We start from the raw sequence: 10,620 nt of genomic DNA, 5'->3' as shown, positions 1-10,620 counted from the left end.
AAGTATCAGACGAATTTGACCATATAACAACAATTTTTTGTAGGAAAAATACGGTCGTATTTAAGGTACATAGGATCACCTTTCAATTATATACCAATTGTATTCATCATTTGTCGTAAAGAGAATTAGGTTATCGTTTTGTTCCTTCAATTAAAAACTATTACGTGAATGTCTATTTTAAAACACATATGTGCCTTATTTGTTTTTCCCGTTTGAATGGTTTTACACTAGTAATTTTTGGGCCCTGTATAGCTTGCTGTTCGGTGTGAACCAAGGCTCCGTGTTGAAGGGCGTACCTTGACCTATAATGGTTTAATCTTATTAATTGTTACTTGAATGGAGAGTTCTCTCATTGGCATTCATACCACATCTTCTAATATCTACTTACCTCTACTGATGAAGCAGAGAAAGATAAGCAGCTCAATAGAAACAAAAACACTATATTCCATCACGATGTTATCTGCAAAATATAAAGAATCTATTATAATATTAATCAAAGTAAAAAAAAAAACCTTAATGCAAATTGTTATAACATGTATAATATATTGAAAATTAAACCTTTTTAAATGGTTCGTTTTCATCGGGCATTCTCTGTATTTTTTTTTATTCAGGCTGTGTTTAGCTACTTTTCTGTTTGATAAATGTCTTAGTACAAATTTCAACGCACATAGAAACGGACTAGTTTGTAGCAATAGCCCTATACCTGACTTGATGCATACATTTCAGAAGATTTGGTATGAGTGCCTTTTAGACTCTCAATCCAAGTCACAATTTGTACAAAGTCAACCATTATGGGTCAAAGTTGCGATCTGCAACACGAAGCCTACTCTTACACCGAATAGCAAGCTATACAGGGCCCCAAAATTGACTACTGGAAAACCTTTTAGACACTTGTGAATCACATCAACAAACGACAACCGCTAAGCATCCGTTTTCTGACTTAGGACAGATACGAAAAAAAACCTTCACCGTTACCTGAAACAATAATTTTACATCACAATCTAACAAGGAACACTATAAAACAGTATATTTTACGAATATATGATGTGTTAGTAACGAGATTACTACTAGTATCACTTACCCTGAGATGTATAAAATAAATTGCAAAATTATATATTTCAAATCAAGAATCCTATTGACAAGCAAGGTAAATAATGAAATGCAAATATAAATTGTTGTTACTAAATTCTTCCGTATCAAATTCCAGTTTGATGAAAGAATGACCTTTCAGTTAATATTATGCTTCTTTTGTGTAAAAAGAATGTTTGACGTTCCGCATCCTTTGTATTCATTTTTTAAATATCTCGCTACGAGTGTACTTTGTTTACATTTAACACAAGTAATGAATACACAAAAAGTGTTCAACGATAGAGACATGGATACTAAGAGTTGTAACAAATAAATTAATCTAAACTATGTACCTTTAATACAGATAATTTTCATATTATTGCTTTTAACCATGTCATTTGTACTGTTCAACCTTTGTATTTTAATTCAAGTAAAAGAATGTGATGTGCTTACACTATAATTTTGTTGAGTTTGTAAAAAAAATGTATAATCAAACATATTTAGAAATACTTACCAACCATATAAGCTAGTAAGTTAATATCGATACAACTGATATCACTCTGTACAGTAACAAGTATTTTCTCATAAAAACTATACTTGATACGGTCGACGCACTTCAGAAACATGATACAACGAAAAAATAAACCATAAGGTATGATGTCTTATATGAAAGGATTAACCAATTTACGTGTGTTTATTAAATATTTCACGTTTACATAAGTAAATCTTTTTGAAGATTGATTGCCAATGAAACAATTATCAGTTAGAGATAAAAACAAAACGGAGGCGAAAGCAATTGCAGGTGTACGGTATGCAAAAATGAGAAATACATATATGTACAATCAGCTCTAACAGACCCCGACATTAAAATGTGAAACAATTCAAATGAGATCAATTACACTATAATTTATGTATTGCAACCAACAAAAAGCAATGATGCCAGCTATGAAGAGAAGACAACTTTGGACATTCACTTAAAGATTAGAATGGGTACAACATTTGTGTCAGCACTCGACCCTTTCCCAGCTGTTTTAAAAAAATAACATAAAAAAAGTAAACACTAGTAATAAATTGCTTACCTTAAACCGGTAGAAGCACACATGATTTAATAAACAAAACAAATATATACTAAGCTGAACTATAAGAGTACAAACAACGTTAACGATGTAATAAACTCTCTGTTTGTTGGGAAATAGATGAACATATGATACGGAAAACCAAACTGTGCAAAACATAGATGTCTTATTCAACAATTAGGTAATTAACAACTCATCCACTAGACTTCTAACCTAACTCTGGTGTAGGATGGAGTTGTCTATCTTTGTCCTAATCCAAGCAACCAATGCCAAATATCTTCCACCTGTCAATCGAAGAATTAGTTTATCTTTATGGACTCATTAAATATTAGAAAAGGCTTGCAGAAAATATATAACTTATATGGTTTGTCAATAAGTTATTACAAGTTGGTGTAGGTCTGTTGACATTTCCTTTTGCGATATAACGGTAATGACCATGTAGCATATTTGATTTGTACACTTATTAGGTCTTTCCACTTAACTGTGGAAAGACCTATTGTATTTCTTCTGACTATGAGGTCTTTTCACTTTTCTGTGGAAAGACCTATTGTATTTGTTCTGATTATTATTATTATTATTATTATTATGTCTTTCATCTTTTCTGTGGAAAGACCTCTTGTATTTTTTCTGATTATTTATTTTTTCTTCCGCCTAATCTTCTTCTTGCGATAAATATTCGTTTCGCAATATGTCGCTTAGATATTTCTCATATTGTATCGTATAGTTTAAGCGATTTTAAATTTCACTCTGCTAAGAAAACAATTTACTTTGTAAGAGTTATCTCCACGAACACTGTTTTATAGAATTGCTTGTTATATCCTTCGCATGATTTGTCCTATTTTGACCGAAGCGATATGAACACTCCATATGAGAGTTATTTCCATTTATGCATTTGATATAAGTGATATGCATTTCTACCTTGTAAACCTTAAGTTATAGAGACCTAGGATATTTTGATTTGAGGTCCTTGATACAAAAATAAGAAAAGCAGGTCAAGGTGAAAGGTCAGGGTCAAGTTTAAAATTTTGACTTTTGCTTATTTTTTTCATTTTCTCCAACATTTTCAAAGATATATATAAAAGAACAAGTGCAAAATGTTTGATATACTGTTATAAAGATATGTTATATTTGGTCTGAAACAATCCAATTGCATCTTATTAGAGTTACTGTCCCTGAAATGTTTAATAATAAGGTTAATTGTTTATTACTCTAACTTGGTTGATTATAAAGCCATATGACCTTTAACAAAAGGTCGGATGACATCTGACGTTGAAAAAAACACCTATTAGTTGTGGAGTTATAAATACCGCAAATTCTGAAGAAGTGGCATTTCATTTATTCAGACAAATCACACGATACTTAAATCTTAGAAACATTAAGATATTCAATCATTGTAACTGAAACCATAGATGAAGTTACCTATCGTATTAAACAAAATGTGTTTTTTTCTTCTTCAGAATTTGCGGTATTTATAACTCCACAAATAATAGGTGTTACTTTAAAAATTGAGAAAGGAAATGGGGAATGTGTCAAAGCGACAACAACCCGATCATAGAGCAGACAACAGCCTTAGGCCGCCAATGGGTCTTCAATGTAGCGAGAAACTCCCGTACCCGTAGGCGTCCTTCAGCTAGCACCTTAAAAAATATGTATACTAGTACAGTGATAATGGACGTCATACTAAACTCCGAATTATACACAAGAAACTAAAATTTAAAATCATAATAAACGTTTTAACAGTATCATGATTTGAGTATAATGATATTCATCGCTTATCTACCTATGTTAGAAGTATATAACATTGTTATGATTGATAAAGCGACCAAATGACGAGTAATTGTAAAGATGTCTTTTTACACAATAAAAAACATCGGATACCGACCATTGAGCTATAAAAGACTATCAATTGGCTAGATGTTAAAAAGTTCAATTTATGAACCATCAATAAAGGTAGCCAATAATGGCAACAAACACTTGATCAGAGATTCACAATGAAATAATTAAAAAATGTTAACACAACCGTTTTGATGATATACCGGATATAAAACAAATGCAAATACAACTTTAAATTTATATGTGAACGAGTTGTGTCATACGTACGAAATAACCAGACATTTGAATTTACTACAGAATTAGATTTTGCTGGAGGGATAATTAAGGTTCGTGGATTTCATGACGACCAATTGTTTAACGTAAATGGATACTGGCATTAGAATAACGGAAGAATACAATTTATTAAGCAGTACCAGGAACTACACATGGCGCATTATCAATTGAACAACTTAACTGCTTCTGGGCATATTGGAAATGCTATTAATTTCCGTATGACGCACGTTCAGAGTTGTTTAAACTAAAGAATTGTTTTTTGATTACACAACATCTCATATATCGTTCTACGAGTTATAAACACTTAAATCTAGTTAATTTACACTATAGTTACTGACTAGAGGTGTGTGGTATATAAAGATATAAAATAGCACGTTCTTAAATATAGGAATATATATCAATCAAATTTTCTATTAAAATGAGGATGCATAATGGGATAAAATGAAGTTCAGCTGGATTTGATATATTGAAACAGCAAGCCATACAAAAAAAGAAACTGTGGTTCTCAAAAGTGTGCATAATTTTACTTACTTGCCTGTTATAAAACAATGCTAAGTTTCTTACAAAACTATATATCTACCTATGTTGTGTTGTAAAACAATTTCACTATACAGCAAACATTGGTTTAGATTGTGTTTACCTGTTTGTAAAATGACTGACAGTAGCTATGCTTATGGATGGGAAGTTAACAGCCGGTTCATTGTTCGATATTCGATATTCAATCTGTTAGCAGTCGGTTTATATTCAAATTAAGATGACAATTATAATATTCGAAAAAACTGATTCTCATAGTTAATAGGAATGCAAATAAATGTAGAACATTGTTGTATGACCCCTTCAAGCAGTCGAAAAACAGAAGTAATAATAAAGAACACACGCCGAGGTGTATCAACTAGAGGGCAAATCTCTATTTGCAGGTTTCTGCTGGAACACTGAAGTACTAAAATTAAATGTTCACTATAATGGTACAATCAAAATTGTCTTTTTAGACCAATAATTTTCGTAACCGCATTTTCAATCCGGTTTGTGTTTTTATCTAATGTTACGTTTGGTTAAATAAGCTCTTCGTCAGAAGTAAAACTTTTAGTTTTCAAATGTTATTGCTCTGAGATTCCTGCATAGAAACTAACTTATCTTTATGATGTGTCTTTTATATGGTTATGTTACAATACTATCTAAGGTTAGGGTGAAGATTTGCGTTTATTTAAACGTTAAACTTACTGCCTTTGTATTCACCTGCTATAAGTCAAGAGCCTATTCTTAAAATGTTGTCTTTTCTATATTTTTTTTCTTTTTGTTTATCTAGATGGAATCGATGGATTGTCTGTTCTAATTGTTATATTAACTAGTCATTTTCGGGCGCTATATAACTAGCTGTTCGATGTTTTCCTGTGTAATAGGCCGTATTTTGGTCAATAATTGTTAACATTTATACATTGTGATTTATATGGAGTGTTGTCGCACTGGCACTCTAACCACATCGTTTTATTTATATTGACCAATTATCCTTTAAAAAACATTAATTCAATACAAAAACCGTTGTTTAGAGAACAATTGAAGGTCTTTCCAGAAGCTAGTTGTTGTTTACTCAAAATCAATATTGGCATCTAATCATAGGTTTCTTCATACTGATGGGATAAATGAGTGGTTTCTGTATACTTTTGACAGAATATTGGAGATCATTAGCTACTTCTGGTGAGGTTAATGTCACTTCCGGTCTTATATGATAGCTTCTTTTACACTGATTCCATAAACATATAGTTCCTATATAGTTTTTTCCTGTACACCAGGAGATAATTGGCCACTTATGGTTCATAGAAAGTCACTTCTAGTCTTGAGTGATAAGATTATGTATTTAAATTACAAAATATATTGATTCCGAGTACTTTTTCATGAAAAATGTGCAAAAATGGCAACTTCCGGTTTTCTCAAGGTCACTTCCGGTTGTCATTTTTTAAGTTCATATATCACCCAACTTTTAATATCAGGTCATATGGCTTTATAATGTAGCAAGTTGAAGTAATAATCAATTAACCTTAATACGCCGTTTCAGGGGAACTTACTTCTATAAGATGTCATTAGATTGTTTCAGACTAAATGTAACATATCTTCATTACAATAAAGCAAACCTTTTGCACTAATACTTTTATACATATATTTTAAAGTATTGGAGAAAATTAAAAAACAAGGAAAAGTTGATAGCTTGACCTTTACCTAATCAATGATATTTTTAAACTCATAAATGCACGACAAACATATAACGATGCTACACAGAATAAGAAAACAAAACACATTCTGACAAACAAGATTTCCTACAACACAACATAACATATCAACGTCTGAACAGCACGAACTTCACTAATACAGGAACGAAGGATAACAGAGAGACAGTCAAACACATAAATCGAAAACAAACTGACAACGCCATGGTTCAAAATGAAAAAGACAAACAGACAAACAATAGTACACATGACACATCATAGAAAACTTAAGAATAAGCAACACAAACCCCACCAAAAACTAGGGGTGATCGCAGGTGCTCCGGAAGGGTAAGCAGATCCTGCTACACCTGTGGCACCCGTCGTGTTGCTTTTGTGATAACAAATACGGTTAATAGTCTAAAATACCGTTTTTGATTTCAAGATTGGCAACTATCATGATGTTCGTTAAAGCAGGGCAACCCTACATTTTGTGGATCATTTAAATGTTAGCTACTTCTGACAATAGAAGCTATATTGCTACATCCCTCTTCCGAAACTAAGTGTGCAGTATGTAATTTTGTACAGTGCTAAACTGTACTGGAGTAAGTTAACATGAAACACAGAACAATTAATACTTTGGTTTGTAGCATTTACCTGCATTGTACTAATCATATCGTATATCTCTCAATTATAAACAATCCTAATAATTGATGCTCGAACAATTTATATCTTGTTGTTCTTAGTAACAAAATGTATGTTTAATGAATTAAAAACAACATGTACATGAATCCTATCAATAACACAAAACATGGCTTATAATCGTCACATTTGTAATATTAATCAATCTTAAGAATATGCATTAAATATTTGATGTTTGAACATTGACATGTCTGCAGCGCGAGTAACTGCATTGAGTATGAATTCAATCTGTTCCTGTTAGTTTTGGCACTCATTTGTTTCTGTAAAACCAAAACAATTTTTTTTAAAGTTTATAACGATTATTTCAATATGGTTTACAAAATTAATGGATGGCCTTGCCATGGCTATTATTAATTCAGAGAGTTAGAAACTTATTTTTGTTTGAATATCTGAATATAATAATAAAAAGGCACACTCACAACATGCAATATAAACATTAAATACACTAATGTTGGAATCTATACTTCTATAACATAAACATGATCAATATCGTTTTCGACAGGAACAGAAAATTGATCAAAATATGATGAAAGGGGTGTGATTCCATCAAAACAGGCAAACACCTATATTTATACGCAAGCGAAAACGACAAAACAGTTATCACATGAGAACAATGTCGATATCGATTATGTCTTTTGCCACAATCACACGGTGTGACATCTTTTGGAAATGATCGACGTTATAAAGGTATTTGTCAACCTCCATCCACATTTTACTATTCTAAAATGCATGACTAAGGTGTCTGCAAATTTTCAAAATGTTTCTGCTATTCAGACCAAATTATTTTCAAATTATTGTGAGACCTTATGAGATACATAATTGAGGTGTTTACATTTTTTATAATTGTTTACAAAATAATGTTATGATTTTGCAGTTTAGAAATCATTGGAACAACCACATAAATACGTTAGGGTTGTAACTCTCATAATGATCATAATATACTATTGGTAGTTTAAACTTCTGCCTTATTCTAGAGTTTCCCTTGGACAGTTTTCTATGAATATTCCTTCTTTAGTGACAATCATATATATATATAAAGATATTTGTATTCTCAGACTATCATTGAAGTTTTTGGATTGACATTGTTATTTACGAGCGACATAATACTAGATTGTGAACTCATTGAACGTCTATATTCCATTTGAATTCATAGTAAGGAGAGGAATTCCGAATAAAGAAAAGTCAAAATATTAGACATGTATTTGAACTGTTAAGTTGACATTTTAATTTGTATCATATGACTTGTAAAATGCCTAGAAATCTTGTTGAACTCTTTGTCTTTTGATGGCTACAATTTAAAGGTGATTCCTGGCTGTATGACAAATTAAAGTTTCTCCAATACTTTAAAAGATATGTATAAAAGTATAAGTTCAAGATAACCCAAATCTGCAACATACGTGGGCATATTCAACAGAACTGTTTTAAGATGAGTAATAACATTGTTGAGTGTACAAATAACTTTAATATGAACATGCATGTCTATCATGTTGTGTTTGTGGCAACAAGTTTTGTTACAAATTATTCTGTTATTTTTCTCAATTGATTGTGTCATCTTTTACATGTCGGGGAATTTTATAGCCATACGGTATGTGTTATTATCATTGTTAAAGGCCGTACGGTTCCTCATAATTGTTTAATCGGTACTCATACTACATCTTCTTTTTTATAATGTTTACTTCATCGCTTACAAACCCTATTATAATCTGTTTGCAACTTTATTGTTCAATTTCCAGTTAACAGAAATAAAAAGAAAAAAAAACTCGAATATTCAGCATTCAGTGATCTTGATAACAGTTAATCCGTCAAACCTATTACACGAGTAACAGTATTGTTTCCATTTTTAATAGTAATATCAGTTCTTAAAGGTCTCATTAGTTAGTTGTTTGGTATGATTTATAGCAAACTTTTTCTAAGATTGTCCGTTTAAAAATTAATAAATCACAATGAAACTTCGGTTTTAACTTCGAAATGTTATTCCTAATCAATATCGATTTGTATATATATCGTGCTTTCAATCATTCGGCATTAAACTTTGCTAAAAAAAATATATCAAGAAAAGCGTGTCGAACTCATTAATTTTATGCTGAATTGTTTTCGTTTTTTTATACAAACTAGCACATGTAAACAATGGAATTTAATGTCATGCAAAGTGGTTTGTTATGTTGTACTACTGCAGTAGAGTAAAATTTATATTTTGCAACTGTTATTTGAAGTCAGTAATCATAGCATTGTATTGACGTGTTTACACGTTTAAATGGAACTTCTACACATACACATATAAAGTAAATACATAAATGATGAACAGATATTTACTCACCGTTGAAAATCCGTGCAGGCGGAAATTTATATATTGCTCTTGAAAATATTTTATATATAATTGCACAGTTCTTAAAAGCAAAGACAACGATAATACAATATCTAGATTATACAAAATTACACTAAGATTAAGTAATCCATTGATAGAAAGATACATCATCGAAATATAAAAAAAAAATATCCTTCTTCTACAATTCTTAAAATTATGATTCTGCAAAAGCAAAATGAAGCATTAAACATTTGTTATTTATACTAGCCCACACAGTAAAAAAAATATCAAGCTTTTTGTTAGAATGCAGAACAAAATATTGAAGAATATAAACATACTTATAGCATAGATGTGTATTTTCGAGTACGTTTCTCCGGATAAATTTTCTATGGTGAGACTTATTCTCGTTTTTTGTAAATGAAGAGAACTTAAATGTAGTTCAGTACACACATTAGACAATTCCGTTTATTTTCCTATTGTGAGTCTTTTTAACGAGTATTACGGATAATTTTGCGTACATGACCTATGCGTCACTCTTTTGATGAAACACCTTTTCATTTTGAGTTTCCTCATTTCTTCTTTGTTTTTGTGTAAATGAATCACTGGTTTTCTTTTCCATCGAAATACGTGTTTAACAATACGTTTATTCTTTATAACTCATGTAATAAACAGTAACAAAAGAAACTTCATATATAAATTAGTATCAACATAAAAGCGAAAGCAGCACCCAATAGTAAAAACCAGTGAGACATACATGCATATAGTAATAACTAAAAGTAAAAATTATCACAATGTCATATCAATCAAAACATGACAGCATTCCAATTTCTAGTGTTTATTAATCGTTCACAAATAAAAATAAAACTAAAGACAGGAATAAATACATGCATCTTTCATTTCAAAACCTTCTGTTGCATTGTGCATTTAATCATCTATTCTTATTTAGTTTAACATTAAATAAACTTAATTTATTAACGGTAAGTTCAAATTGTTGTAAGTGTTGTAGCAACAATACCGTACTTTTCTTTTTTAATACAAATTTATCGAATAAAATGTATCACCTTTTGTTCTGAATTGACATATCCCACTTGTGTAACACGATCTGCTAACTACTAGTATTCCGGAGTTTTTGAAATCATCCTCCGATGGAGTTCGTTCAGCCAAG

The sequence above is a fragment of the Mytilus galloprovincialis genome, chromosome 14, assembly GCF_965363235.1.
Source record: "Mytilus galloprovincialis chromosome 14, xbMytGall1.hap1.1, whole genome shotgun sequence".
Classification (NCBI taxonomy): domain Eukaryota; kingdom Metazoa; phylum Mollusca; class Bivalvia; order Mytilida; family Mytilidae; genus Mytilus; species Mytilus galloprovincialis.
This window is presented reverse-complemented; position numbering follows the sequence as displayed.